We start from the raw sequence: 16,111 nt of genomic DNA on the forward strand, positions 1-16,111 counted from the left end.
CCAGTAAAACTACAAACGGTTGTAGTTGCAGGCTTGGGGCATGCGCAAAACAAAAAATAAACAAAAACACTGCAATCTGAGGTTTAAAATCGAGTTAAAATTTAGTTCCTCTGAGAATAAAAATAAACAAATGATTTTTAGATATATATATATATATATATATATATATATATATATATATATATATATATATATATTCATATCCCAACACTAAGACATCTGAAATCTCACAGGTCCAAACAAGCCAGATGTGAAATCTTACCACAATAACAAAAGGGACATGACGACCAACCAGGAAAAAAGGCCTATATATATATATATATATATAGGCCTTTTTTTGTAGTATATTTTTGTAGTATATTTTTTGTAGTATATATAGGCCTTTTTTTGTAGTTTTACTGGTTATTCAACTGCGAGTAGAACGATATTTCCCGTCAGACCCTTCGCGAGCCGTTTCCAATAAGCCAGATGTGAAATCTTACCACAATAACAAAAGGGACATGACGACCAACCAGGAAAAAAGGCCTATATATATATATATATATATATAGGCCTTTTTTCCTGGTTGGCCCTTCGCGAGCCGTTTCCAACAAGCCAGATGTGAAATCTTACCACAATAACAAAAGGGACATGACGACCAACCAGGAAAAAAGGCCTATATATATATATATATATTATATATATATATATATAGGCCTTTTTTCCTGGTTGGTCGTCATGTCCCTTTTGTTATTGTGGTAAGATTTCACATCTGGCTTGTTTGGACCTGTGAGATTTCAGATGTCTTAGTGTTGGGATATGAAGTGGGGGGTGCAGAATATTTGAGTATAATTATGGCAAGAACTATCTCAGAAAATTAATTATATGTTCTTTACAGCAGAGGGAGCCATTGCGTTATTCTGCTCTTCAAGAAATCGGTGTCACAAGCTTGTGACGTCAAATCGAAATTAAAACAAAAACACAATTAAGATACATTTACCAAACTAAAGTCCATCAACACGTGCTGTAGCTGATGAGCTCGCAATCCGTCATCGGCAAGCAGTTTATAATACTACAAAAGTACGATTTAGATGGCAATAAACAGTTGTTTCAGATTCTAAATTAAGACCGGATAAGGAAGAATACTTAGCTCTGTTCACTCGTATCTTAAAAAACGAACTCAGTCAACTTTACAACATATTCCCACACAGGTTCTCCATTTTCCTCTCACCCAAATGGGAGCTCGCAAAAACATGCCACTGTCTACGCCATTATGGCTCGAGATCGCCAAAGAAAACAACGTGGAGGCTTCCTTCGGAAGAGCCACAATGGCGCCAGTTTCACCGTTGCAACAGTGACCTCCCATACGCGTCGACCAATCACAACTCGCGTCTCAGAAGCTCGCGTTCACTCTTCGTCAGCGCGAGTCGAAACGGTTCGGAAGGAGTCGGACGTTGAGGATTAACTTGAAGCGGAATTTTATTTTTACACATCAAAATCAAGCCAAATCAGCAAACTTACCGTTACTAAGACATTTTTTTCAAAGGAACGGATGGAGAGCTTATAACCATTTCTCTGACCATTTCATCGGAGCCCTGAGAGGTTTTAATCATCGCATTTTGTGAGGAGGTAATCAGTGATTAGCTTTAGCACGCTGGCGCGAGCGCGGACTGAGATGAGCGTCGCGCGCCTCGGATGTTCCCGCATCGGAGATTGCTGAAGTGGAAGGCCTCAAATGGGAAAAACAAGCATCGGGAAGGAATACCAAGTATAATTTTGTAGATGTAGTTCACGTTTTAAAGAAGGTAAGCATTTTGAAATATCTATGTTTTCGGTTAAAGGCCACTTCTTGTCGGAAAACCGTTTGCACGTCCTCTCAGGCGTCGACTTTCACGGTTAGCCCGCTATCGGATTTAGCCCCTTTGCTAACGGGAGTTTGATTCCCTCCCCCATCCTGAAGTCGAGGAAATGTTTGCGTATTCCTGAAAATCTATATATTTTTTGTCAGACTGTGCAAATGCATTCGTTCCTGCGCTTTGTGTAGGTCTAAAATTATGAAGGTTTGTAGTAACTGAAGGCGAGCGTGTGAAGCTGGAGAAATGAAAATAATCCTCGTCATGTTGTCGTTTTCTCTCTGGGAATCGGATACGGTCAGACAGGCTCTGCAGAATTCAGCCACTGGGATGGGCAGCTTAATATATGTATGTTTCAAGGGCACATATACGAGGAAATATTGTTGCCTATGTGCTGATATGGTTGCAGGGATTATGGGGATAATATCTAAGCTATAAGAAGAAATTGCTTTGGGTTACCAGTGCACCTTTCTGACTATAAATATTAGATCACTGCAACACTCAGTTGTGATGATTAGTTGTGTTTTTTATGGTATTGACTATATTATGTTGGTGATATGTATTCAGTTTTGGTTTGGTTTTCAATTGTCTTATGTTTAAAAAACACCTACGTTTGTAGTATAATAATAGCATTCACACAAGATCAGTGAAGGCAGATGCAGTGCAACAATCATACTATTTTACTAGGGATGCACGATATATCGGCCAACATATCAGTATATGTTCATTTTTTTATGTTATCGGCTCAACAAAAAATGTGGCCGATATGTTAAAGCTGGTAAATAATGGATTATTTCCTTCAGCTGAGACACTTCAGATGCGCAATATTTGCCATGAATTGCTGGAAATAGGATTGGAATCACATTGAAAAGGAAAATACAGTAAAGTGCAACATGTGCAGTGCAAGTCTGTCATATAGGCTACATAAAATTATAATGAGAACATCCTTATAATTGTATTATGGGATATGGATTTTTAATGATGAGACTTTTGTTTTAGTAATCAGGCTCTCAAAATTGATATAAACATTTGGATTTAGATTTATCGGCCACCATATCGGTTATCGGCTTTCAAATATAAAAAATTATGTGTATTGGCTAAAATTTTCAGTTGCATCCCTATTTTACCACAGAAAATGCTTTTCATTGCAAACTTCTTGCTTTTGCTTCAGGAGATTAGTAAGAGACCTGGACTTCACTATCTCTTCTATGTGATGTGAGGAAGCCAAGGCTCTGAAAACACATTTTGTGAAAACTGCATGTGGATGTGACTCGTGCTTGTTTAGACATTATGTAGTGTGATTGTTTACTTCAGCGAGGAGTTGCACTGAAGCAGAGCCTTACAATACTTCTTTAAAGACTGATCTGAAGGATAGAGAGAGAATCTGTATAAGTTTGTGATGAAGTAAACAGAGCTGGTGTTGGTGCAGTGGAAGAACACTGCGGCGTTGGGGCGTTAGCACACACACACACACACACACACTCTCTCTCTCTCTCTTCACATACTCTGCTGCCACTTTACATCCTTCCCTTCCTCACTTTTGTTTAATTCTTCTGAGCACAACTTTTATGCAGAGTCTTCTTACGCAACTGTGAAACTCTGTTGACTTATGGCACTTGTAGACTGTTTACCAGAAGGTGGTTTAAAAGCACTAATCGGGATTTAGCTGAAGATCCGCGGGTGTTTGTCTGAGGTTGTCGGGCCTGTTTGTCTACCCTTGTGTTGTGAGAGTCCTGCTTATTGTTTGGCAGAGAGGGGACATCACTTTTGTCTGGGGTGTGGGGTCAGGAATGCTTTTTCTTGGCATTCATGATGGCAGTCATACTCAACCGTAATTATTTGCTCTGTCTTTCTCAATGCGAGAGCGAATTCTGTGCCGTTGACTTATGGAACATGGTAATCTCCATTAGTTGCAGATTAAATGTTATTTAATGTATGATGGTGGTGTTATAAAGGTCAGCATATATGGTGTCAAAGTATTTTTTGGGTTTGAAACTAATCCATGCTCCGTCACCATGAGAATTGACATATTTAGGTCTGAAGAGACATGCATTTTTTGACCTAGTGTTCCTCATTGGCTTGCTTTTTTCAGCTTTACTGTTTGTAAACATGAACAGTTCTTTAAAGGTAGGGTAGGCAATTTCTGAGAGGCTAGCAATAGCAAGTTAGCTTTGAAAGCATGAGATCCCACCCTCCCTTAATACAAAGCCACACCTCCTCCAAAACGCATCAACGCACACAGAAGAGTCTTCAAAGTGTCACGAGAGACTGCGTTAAATTACCTCATGCCTCAAACCACATAACATTACAATAATAATGATTGTAAACAATTTAAAGATCTATAACTTGTACCACATGACTGCTGCAGATTCAATTGATAGTGTTGACATAGAAACGTATTGCAAGGATTGGATTTTTGTAGGACTGGGTAAAAAATATCTTTCTTGATTTTTTTTAAAAATCCATTCTCATTTTTACCAACCGATATTGATTCAATTAGTAGGTCTCCAGACTGCAACTAAATATTAATTTGCGAGTGATATTTTTGCAGAGATCGCCATTGGCGTCAATATAAATGTACATGTTATGGTTAAATATTGCATGCCTTTTTTACCTGCATGTTCTGTGATGAGTAGCCCATCACATCTTTTATGTTGACGTAATAAAATGAGACGACACGCAGCAAACTTGCATTGAAAAAAAAACCTCTCTGTGTTCGAGCGAGCGACAAAATACGCACAGGGACAGCGATGATCAGCTTTCCACGTCAGGAACGCATGTCAAACTGAAAAATATCTGGCTTTTTCAAAGCTCTCATCTATATCAAGCTACAACGCTGATGGCTGAGCCAGAAAGAGAAAACGACGGAGACGTGTCAATGAATGAACATGCAAATACTGTAAAAGTGCAGGATGGCGTCTATTTCACGGGTAAACTACTACGGATAAACATGTCAGCTGTGTGGACGCAAACTAATCATTAACAATTTGCCTTTTTAATTGATACTGATATGGATTCTTATTCTCGATATCTTTTAATCTTTGCTGTTTTCTGTTACTGCCTGAACTTCTCATTATTTGTAGTGAAGCATCCATAATCACAGTAAGATTTGCACTTAACTGTCACCTTTAATAAGTTACTTTTAATGTGTTTAATTGTAGTAAACAACTAACAAACTTGTCTATTTTATCGCGAAATACAAGCAATAACTGAATCGAAATCGAATCGTGAAATTTATCAATACCCAGCCTTAAGTTTTTGGTCCTGAGACATCCTCAGAAGATATATGTACATGTTTTAATATTTAGACCACTTCTATTATTGATTGCTATCAGAATGTGATGAGAGTTTCAACCAGTATAACAAGAAGCGTTTATAAAACAAATTGCTTTCTCTACCTTTAAGGACAGCAAGTTAAGTGATCTATTATGTTGTAAATGTATGTGAATGTGCTTCCAGGCCAATTGGTTTGTAGATGCCGAATAGTTTGGAGGCAGCTGTTCGTTGAGTGCTTTGTTTATTACTAGTTAGTGACTACATGATGTTTAGATCTTTTCACGGTTCCCACGCTAGTGGGAAAGCTAGAAATAAGAGGGAATGCAAAAAGTGTTTTTCCAGGCATGGAAAAAAATCTCAAATCGAATTTCTGTAATTTATATTTTGAAAAGCAAGTCTGCAAAATATCTCTCAGGACACTCTCATACTGAGGACTGGGTCTCGGCAACAAAATCACTATACATATTACATTATCGCAATATAGGTCATTATTGACTTAATTTTCTCCTTTTCAGAATTTAGTGTAACACTTGTTTATTGAATATTGTGTTCAGTGCTGGTGCTGTATAGTTTTAATTTGAACATTGGGTGCAATATTTTGCGTAGTTTACTTGTAAACCGTCTAAGCCCAGAAATTGTAGTGTACCCTCTGTAATGAATTAAAAAGAAATAGGGATAATAATAATAATGCATTTTATTTAAGGCGCTTTTAAAATCACTCAAGGTCACCATACAACAATTAGCAGCAATAACAATATTAAAACAGAAAATGACAGTAAATAACAATGGCAATAAAAAATAGCAATAAAAAAGAACTAGATTTGAGTGCACAAATTAATCATGGAAGATAAGCAATTCTGAAAAGATGAGTTTTAAGTTTGACTTTAAAATGAGCTAACGAGTCGCATCGGTCATGATGTTTCATGGGCGATTCAGTTGTTTTTTTACCGTTTGCTGACCCCCCCCCCCCCCCCCCCCCCCCCCGTTTAAAACAATTTAGTTTTTGTTTATTTCTCTATAACTGGACAAACTGGCCTTAAACAGAGGAAATTGGAGGAAACCATTGCATTCCGATCCAAACAAAGATGCTACACGCATGTAATATGAGCAGTTGTTTTTTATTGAAATTTGATTGTATTGAGATTTGAAGCAAGAACAGAATGGAAAAAACCTGCACAAAACAAAAACAGCAGACGGATTGAATGAAAAGCCTTTGATATTGTTAAGGAACGGTTCCAGTTATGTTTCCACTTGAGCCTTGTACAGTACGGCACGATTACAAACCGTTCTTGCCCTGGAATTCTCAGCACGGATGAAGTGGAACGGTTAAGAAAAGAGAACGGCTTGGCCCGACAGTGGAAAAAAGGGCTTTTGTAATGCCTGTTTCCACATAAATGGCATGCAATGCAGTTTGTGCCCAAGTCCAGAATAGAGATCAGCCAAAATAAAATGAAAATCTGATTCATAACAGGTTGACTGATGCATCTCTGCTTAGAAATGTGCACATTGCTGGTACTAATTAATCTATCTCTACAATTATGAAAACTGATAATAGACGAGAAGCTTCTCCCGAAAAGCTAAAACAGAGATATAGCTGCTATTCAATATATCTCCAGGTCATGTTTCCAGTTATAACCAGAAAGAAATCCTGTACTATCTCAAACCCAGACATTTAATGCGGAACAGAGAATGTTTGATGTTTGTAGACAATTGTAGAGGTTTAGATTTATTTTATAGTTAATTTCAACGGTTTGCTGGCAGATTTAGGAGCAGCAAATAGCACAAGCAGCCACGGGAATGAACACAGGCTTGCTGCATTACACTTTTCTATGAGCAGAATATCGCACTGAAGATCTCTGAATTCCAACATGATAATGCTTCTTTCTCAGTGGAGTGTGTGTGTGTGTTTTTGCATAGTTGCCGAGCTGGGAAAGTTTAGTATCATTCTGGGCAGAGTATCACTGTATTTTGTTAGTGTAAAACGCTGATTTGGAAATTGGTATCTGGTAAAACCCTTGGTATCTGGCATCCTCACTTGTTTACTTCTGGGTTAAGTTGAACCAAGATGTAGTAGCCAATTCTATTATTAATAAATTCTTTTATATTTTGTTCATTAATTTCAGATTTTTTAAAAATTTTTATTTAGTTTCATAGTTTAGTTTAATTTGTGAGACGCGTTAGCCTTAGTGCGTAACTTACATTTGACAGGTATATTCTTCATGTGTAAATGTGAAGAAAATCATGCAAATATAAAAATTTTGCTGTCAATATTGGATGAGGCTTATCTAAGCACGTCACCACTAAACTTCACAAACTGTGCGCATGTGCACCAAACAAACAGAGCGCAATACAATATGAGTGAAGTAATTCTACTTTTGCTAAAATAGTTGGATATAAAATGTTACCATATGTACAATTTCAAGTGTATTTTTAGGATCGCAGAAACTGTAAAGTTTTTCTGTTTTTTGTGGTAGCTCTTTATATTTCTATGGCATCTCTGTCGAAGAGTAATTAGCTGGTGAAGTGGACCAGGAAGATTTTGATATCTTCCTTCATATCAGTTCGTTAATAAATCAGTTCATTTATAAATCCGTAAGATCTTCCCTTCATGCTGTGGAAATACAAACCGGAAGACTGAACACAACGAGCACGGCGCTGAAAAGGGGCGTGGCTACATGAAGTCTATAGCATAGCCTACATGATTACATTAACTACAATGTATTTGATTACATTTGTTTTCATAGCTTTCAATATGAACATTGTTTTTAGGACAACACTGGGTAAAAAAAGTAAAAAAAACAGAGATATTTACTGTATATCGGCATTCTGCCAAAAAATACAGAGATATGATTTTTTTGGCCATATCGCCTTGCCTTAATTCATATTAAGTGTGGACCACTACTGCACTTGTGCTGCTGAAGCAGCTGTATCAATACTCGAATCTGCATGGGATATGTGATGATATATCGTCTCATTGATGTATTTAACGTAGCCTTAGTGTTATTGAAAAAATTAGTAACCTAAGACGTATAATTTAATCTATTATTGACACAAATTGAAACCTGATTGACCTGAAAGAGTCCAGTAATGACACATGATTGGTAAATTATGTTGACCTCTTAATGCTGGCATATTTCACCAATAAATGTATGAATTTAGCAGACGTTTTTATCCAAAGCGACTTACAAAAGCAATTAATCAAGGAGCCAATAATATTCGTAATATACAAAGCCAGGTTTTTTTGACAAATTAAGCCAGCTAGACAAGAGGAGAAATGCAGAGAAGAGGGAATAGGGCTGCATTAACTATTCGATAATAATCGACAATGAAAAATAAACTTTTACGTTGTGCATGGAAAACCTCATCCAGACACATAATCGAATAGATTATTTCTATGAAGATAAAAAGTGGAGGTCAGAGAGTAAGCTTCTATGGGAAAAGTTCACAATCCAAGTGGCCCAAAACATGAGAATGTTGTATATTAATTGCTTAAACTCTCTGTCAGGTGCTTTGTGTATTGCTAAATGTTTTTCAGACATGGCTTAAGCTAACTTATATTTGGCAGTTACATCCTTATCTGTAAATGTTAAAAATATGTCTGTATAAAGGCTCATCTTGACAGCATGCGAATCCTCACAGACTTCAACTGAACGACTTCGCCGGCACTCGCATGCGCATCGAAACAGATGGAGTGCAATAGAAAAGAAGCCCTGTCACTGTTGAATGGCAAAATGTTTTCGTTCATTTTTATTGTTGGAGCCCTACTCGCCTAACTTTTAAATCAAAATGAATGTTGATATAAAGGGCCACTGAGGTGCCTTGGAACACGCACCTTTGTAAGATGCGTTGACGTAATTTCCTCTGAAACAGGAAGCTAAGGCGGGACACGTTGAATGACCCCGCCCCCTTTTCAATTAGCCAATAGCGTTTAGTTTAAAGGGCATCTTGCAGGTTAGAGGACCCAACGAGTCAATGTATAGAAAAATAATGTAGGAACTAGATTTTCTTTAAACTATACTTAGAAATACGCTACATTGGCTTCTCGAGTTGTTTTTGTGAGAAAATTTTACTTCCGCATCTGAAAATGTGCGTGACGTAACGGGCGGGAGAGCGGCCTATTCATATATAATGTTAGACAGAACAACGCTCAGAGGAGACACACTGAGGTGTGTGTGAGGAGAACCAGTGGAGAACAGGACAGCTGTCTTGGTGAGAGAGTGTTAGCTTATACACACGTTCGCTAACGACACTGTGCTCACAGTATTGTACAGATTATTATCATGGTTTATCAGTTAATAGCAACTGTTCAGATCCGATTTGTGTGTACATGCTGCTCTTTGGCAATGACGTTGCGTTGATGGTGGGGTTTACATTTGCAATAGAGATGTTGTCTTATTTAAATTGTATAACATGGAAATGTGTAGCTGATCAGGCGTATGTCATGCTCATTAATAATCGTCCAGACTAACGTTAAATTTAGCGTTTTCTCATCGAGAGACAGAGAGATTTTTATTCCTGATACACGTTTTTGTTCCATAGGTGCGGATGTTGTGTGGGAAATGCGAGGCAGTTCTTGCTTCGGCATCCTATGTTGAACTCCATCATATCGAAACAGTGAACGCTACACACGACCGTGTTTTTCGAAGCCGATGAAGAGAAATCCCGTCTCTTTACCTGCACAAACTGCACCCAGGCACGAAAGACAGATAGCATCGTCCTTTTTTTGTTAGGAAACCTGTGGACTCGATGTCCTGACAGGCAGGAGTTTTTGCAATCTCCACAAACACAATAATTTACCATGACGATGATAAATTAAAATACAAAAACTACCAAAAACAAGGTAGCTCTTACTGAATACCAACCTACTCTGCACTGAGCTGACGCAGAGCACACACACAACTCCCTCGCTTGACGTAAAATGATGCGATGTTGAAAAAAAGAAACTCACTTTATCTACTAAATTGGTGCCCTTATGTCGTTTTAAAACATTTTAAATCCTGCATTAACTTTTCATATGGTATTTTCATACAAGGTTATGTATTAATTTAGATATTTTTTTTACCTGCAAGATGCATTTTGTCATTATTTTGGAACACATCAGCTTATTCATAAGCATAAAGGGATAGTTCACTTTAAAATGAAAATTAGCTCATAATTAACTCACCCTCAAGTAGGGATGGGCATTCGATTAAATTTTCTTAGTCGATCGTCGGGAGAATTAACGATCGACTATCGATTAATCATTCATATTTTTATATTCAAATTCATTATTTATTTTTATAAATTAAAAATGCAATGAAAATACAAAAATACAGCGCGTTTTTCCTCGATTAGGTCTTTATTACAAGATGATCAACTTGTGGCAGTAAAACTGGACGTTCGGTTAGGCTAAACTTGAAGATATATGCGCTGCGGTGCTCGGAAGCAACGGAACCTGCAGCTGCGAGTTGGCGTTCTTAAACAGAGACCCTCGTTTGTTCCAAAATAATAAATAATAAAAAAAATCATGTTAAACAATAACTTAACCAAAAACATAATAATACTTAGATCTGACAGGTTTTGTCAAAATGTAACTCAAAACTATCCAAGAACGGAGTCGAGAAAGAGCGTGAGAGAGATTAATTAGCCTACATACTGTAACAATCAATTCGGCTAGGCTACTTAACAAAGCCTCATAAAAAATAACTAGTAACTCACATACAACTTCTACACCAGTCTACTGATTTTGGTGAGAAAGATAAGCATGTTGATGACATGATCTGAGGTCAGACGCGACCGCAACCTGACCGTCAAGCCTCGTTTACACCTTCGCCTGGCTCTGCAGCGCGAGTCTCCACAGACTGCGCGCGCACCTCCCCAAACAGACGAGGCGTTTATACTCGACGCGCTCGCCTGTGAAACACCGAATACCGCAATGACGTCATTTTTGCCGCGCTCACCTTCGCGCTCGAGCGGACGCGTCGAGTGTTAACAAGGCTTCAGTCCAGCCGCTGAAAACACCCGCTCTGGGGGGACTGACGTTGCCGGGATGCACAGGTACCTCCGCGCTAACTTGACCAGCCCGGGGAACACGTTCACTTTCCACTCACACTACGCAACGCAGCAGCATTAGTTTAATGATAATCGATAACAAATTAACGTGATCGACGAAATTCTTAATGATCAATAATCGATCGTCGATTAATCATGCCCATCCCTACCCTCAAGTCATCCTCGGTGTATATGACTTTCTTCTTTCAGACGAATACAATCCGAGTTATATTAAAAATATTAATATTTAACGTTACAAAGTAAAATGATAGCTTCCGGCCAAACGAATTCTGCTTACGCCTGAGGTGCATCTTACGAAACTTGACGTCGGAAGTAGCGAAGTGCGTCGTCATGGCGTAACGTAAATATCAGCAGTGCGTCGCATAAGTTGCACTTTGACTTAAGTCGAATCCGTATGTCATTTACACCTAGAATGACTTGAGGGTGAGTAAATCATGGGCTAAACTTTCCTTTTAAGGATAACATATTCATAGTAAAAGCTAAAAAAACTCTATTTTGATTTCAGGGGGCCTTTAAACTTATTTCCCCAGTTAGAAATGCTGGTGCTCTACAGTAGTGGTTTGAGACACTTCTCACATGACATTATTGTGTGCTGTTTCCTTTGGCCTTCCCCTTCCTCATTGCAGAGTGTTAGTATCTGTAAACAGGAACGCTCACTCTCCTCTCTCACGTTTCACTTCTCTCTTGCGGTGTAAATGTTTTATAGACCCCTCTATACTCCTTGGACAGCCAGATGCCATATAAATCTCTTTGAATCCCTCTCTCTTTCTCTATTCAATTCAGTTCAATTCTATTCAAAATGTGCTTTATTGGCATGACAATTGTTTCAATGTATTGCCATAGCATTTCTACTTTTTTACAGTGAATCATCATACATGTACATATACATACATTAAAAAAGTATAACAATTAATCAACATTTTAGAATTCTATGAACAATTTAGAATTGTGTCTGTGTGTGTGTGTGTGTGTGTGTGTGTGTGTGTGTGTGTGTGTGTGTGTGTGTGTGTGTGTGTGTGTGTGTGTGTGTGTGTGTGAGAGTGCACATCACTGATTAGTCGACTTACTCTTTTTGTGACGGCATCAATGTATCTTGATGCTAGTAGGATGCAATCTCTTTTTCACCTAATAAATGTTGAAGTTGTGTTTTATTGTTTAATTTTGTGAAGTTAGGGCAAAGTATTTCAAATTTTGTATAAAATATCTCCCTAATATCCTCAGGCCAGCTGGAGAGGGTCTCTCTCACTCTCTCACTCTCTCTCCCTCTCTCTCACTCTCTCTCTCACTCTCTCTCTCTCTCTCTCTCTCTATTAGGGGTGGGTGATATAGCCTCAAAATTCTATCACGATATTTCAAGAATATTTGCGATAATGATATTTATGACGATATAGAATTTTTTTTTGTTGTTGTTGAAAATTTTCTTATTATGTTTATCTCGCCTAAATGTTTGCTCACTCATTGCGTTTTTACAATGTGGTAATTTTGTTGTTAAGAGTTTACACAACACAAGGAAGCTTGATTTCAATCTTTAAATCTGTTAAATGTGTGTAGGTCTAACACCAGTATTCAGAAATACTACAGAAACATAATAAAGTAATCAAATGTAAAATAACACATAGTCTATTAGTTCTGTTTCCTGATTAAATTAAATACATAGGCTAATAGTTCTCATTCATTACAATTAAAGCTATCTTTTGTTGTTTTGACGACATTAATGACAGACGCATAGCCTACGGCGGCTGTCACTTTTACAGCTAGTGCACGGATCCATTGCTGTTTCCATTATACTGTCTGTCACACTGTCACATGCGTTTTAGACATCACCGACTGTGTTTATGAGTATACTTACCAAGACCGGAAGTTTTACACAATTTTGTGTTTTTCCCCCCATTAAAGCGATATAATCCGCGAAAAATAACTTCAGTTTCTCGCGAGCTGTACTCTATGTATGCACGCAGTGCAACTCTCTCAGAGAGTGCGCGAGTAGCTTACTGGATAGAATGTTTGAAACCGCTTGAATGTTTAAACTGATAAGAATTAAGAAGACTTGAAAATTATAAATTTTAGTTACGATGCACTGATGGCCCGATTGTGCAAGAGACCATTCAGTCATGTCCCGACTCCTAAACGCGCGCGTCAGCAGCCTCGCTGAACACTCAAGCTGTTTGTGACATTGCTAAATCGTCATCGGAGGCTGACAGGCTGCTCTCGCGCTCAGACAGGTGTTGTTGTTGTGCGTGCTAGGGAACGTATATGCGCCATACGTCATCGCGTCGCTATATCATTGATATCACGATATGACACTTTTTTTATCATGTAAAAATGTATACCGATATTATCGTGGACGGTATGATATGGCACACCCCTACTCTCTATCACTCTCTATCACACTCTCTCTCACTCTCTCTCTCTCTCTCTCTCTCTCTCTCTGGAAAAGCACAAATGCACGCAGTGCTGCATGGCATCCACCCACAAACACCTGGGACGGGGCACTTGATTTTGGGGTTTGAATGTTTCTCAGCCTGACGCCTCTTCTCTTGGGCACAGGTTGTGCTTCCACTGCAGTGCGTTTGATAACATTTCTCCCCAACTCTCATACATCAAAGGAGACACTTCTTTCTCCCCTGCTCTCTTCTTTGCCGCATTTCTTCTCTCTGTAAGTCTGTATATTATCACTCTGGTTTCTTTTGATCTTTCAGTATCAGCTCTTATTGAACCGAGGCTTATCTCTTAAACCTGTGTATAGGTGCGATAGTATGCTCTTAGTCTACAGTAATATTATATCTTATGGCTTCGTTATACAACAAAATATTTCTACCACTACTACTACTTTACTACTATATTAAAGTAGTAAAAGTGATGTATTTCATATTAAAAGGGCAAATTTAAGTTTACAAATGATGTCATAAGGGGTTTTGTTGAGCAAATCTAAACAGGCATGTGTAATGGTATAAATAAATTTCATAATAAAATTTTCATTATTGCGTTGTGAGGGGAAAACTAATAAATTAGGCATAAGCTATTTTTTTTTTTTACCGATCATTTTCCTTTTTTTTATGACTCAAGAAATAGGCGTGTAATGCTGTGGAAAAATTGGGAGTGTAGAGGTTGGGAATTCGGGAGACAACAACCAATAAAACACAGACCTACAACACACTCATTATACAGAGTAATGAATATTAAAATATGAGCAGTGTAAAAACAAACAACTGAGCTGCAGGGTTTTATGCAGGGTTTTTCCTGGCTCTAAACAAGGTCGGACGTGGTAAAATCGCAATCATATTTACTGATTGTATTTTAATAGTAGGGCTGGGTTTCGATTCAAATTTCAAGAATCGATTCCGATTCTCAAGATCTTGAATCGATTATCATTATTCGATTTGATCTGATCTTCGAGATTTAGATAAGTGTTTTTGAAAAATGCATTGACACAATGACATAATTTGGTTCCATTACCTTCATTAGCCGCCTGAATCCCACGTTCACAACAACAGAATACGGGCGCATACCTTTGCAAATGAAGCCCGCAATCGCCTCAGTTATTTTGACAGAGCGTGCAGAATTAGTTGGCAGTTGTAGAGTTTGTTTCCGTGTCATCTGTTGCGGTCCAGTGGCGGGCTTGGATATGATGTCTTGATGATGTCGCATCATGTGGTTCCTGAGATTAGTAGTATTTCCACAATACTTCACCTCCATTTGGCAGGCTTTGCAAATTGCTTTGCTTTTGTCAGTTCGTTCTCTGCATTGCTTGTTCTAAACCTGAAATGGTGCCAGATCGCAGCTTTGAGCGTTTCTGGAGGTTTCAAAGCAACCGCTTGCTTAACGTTACTGACCGCCTTGTTCGTTGTTGTAATGTCCTTCCACCTCGCGCGTATGCGTGAATTCAATGACGCGGCAAGTTAAAGTTAACGTGGAAAATGTAGGCCTATTATTAAATCGATCCTCTGAGTTACGGATCGATCTTTAGAAATTAATATGAAAATCGATTCAGAATTGGTGAATCGATTTTTTCAACACAGCCCTATTTAATAGTGAGATAGTTCGATTTTTAATTTTGGACCGTGGTATCTCTAGGGAGGTTCGGGGGCATAACCCCCCGTAAGAAAATTGTGTACATTTTAAAGATAAATTCGTTAATCTAGAGCACTTTGAGAGTTCAAAATGAAGAGCTCCAACCCACGTTTCAGTGTGCAAATTGAACAAAGTCTGTGCATTGACTTGTACCTGAACTTTAACGGGGGCTTTAGGCCTTGTGCACTAGAGATGTGCAGATCAGCTCTAACTTCACCTTAATCTGGTGTTAAAAATACATCATCCACACGTCAACCGCTCAAACATGTTATTCTCTGGTTTAGATATCTGCATCTGATCATCAGATAATAATTATGGAAATTCTCAGTGTTAAGCATGATGACATAGGAACATATCACACTGAAGTAAGCTGCTTTAAAATTAAAGTGTATTTAAAATAAAAGTTCTTCTTTGGCAAAATTACATATCCCTAATATCCTAAAAAGAGGCTTTACTCCCTTCAAAGTTAAATTGTCACTCATTACATCACTGTTGGAAAACACTCTTAGCAGAATCTTTATAAAGGGCGTTTTCCCCCTAATTTTATTAAATGTATGCTTCATTTCAAATTCCTAAATCTGATCAATAAATTCAATTAGAATAATAAGACACTATACGGCTGTTACCAATCAAATTAAATCATTTACACTGAAAAATGACAACTGTATTAAATGAGATTGAGATTGTTTAAAAAAAAATGTTATACACAAATAAGACATTTTGAAAAGAATGCTACTTTAAAACTAAACCGGCGGTAAGTGACCGTCTTAATGAGTGAGTCATTCATTCAAACGGCTGATTTATTCAGAATTAGGTGGTTGTTTATGAATGGGCAATTGAATATTTGACTCAACCGATTCTCCAGTATTCAGTAATGAAAA

General features: G+C 38.0%; 1 protein-coding gene across 3 annotated transcripts in view; it reads left to right on the forward strand.

The window, feature by feature from the left end:
• Positions 1–977: 977 nt before the first annotated feature.
• The window catches only part of ankrd11 (ankyrin repeat domain 11), a 166,205-nt gene continuing 151,071 nt past the window's right edge, over positions 978–16,111 (forward strand). The window contains exon 1 of one of the 3 annotated variants that reach the window (XM_077201489.1): positions 978–1,784. The gene's annotated coding sequence lies outside the window, so the exon portion shown is untranslated. The remainder of the gene's footprint in view (positions 1,785–16,111) is intronic. The other 2 variants (XM_077201488.1, XM_077201490.1) reach the window with 2 other exon arrangements.

The sequence above is a fragment of the Siphateles boraxobius genome, unplaced genomic scaffold (genome assembly GCF_051911475.1).
Source record: "Siphateles boraxobius isolate OS27281-9 unplaced genomic scaffold, OSU_SipBor_1 48, whole genome shotgun sequence".
In the NCBI taxonomy this organism is placed as follows: Eukaryota; Metazoa; Chordata; class Actinopteri; order Cypriniformes; family Leuciscidae; genus Siphateles; species Siphateles boraxobius.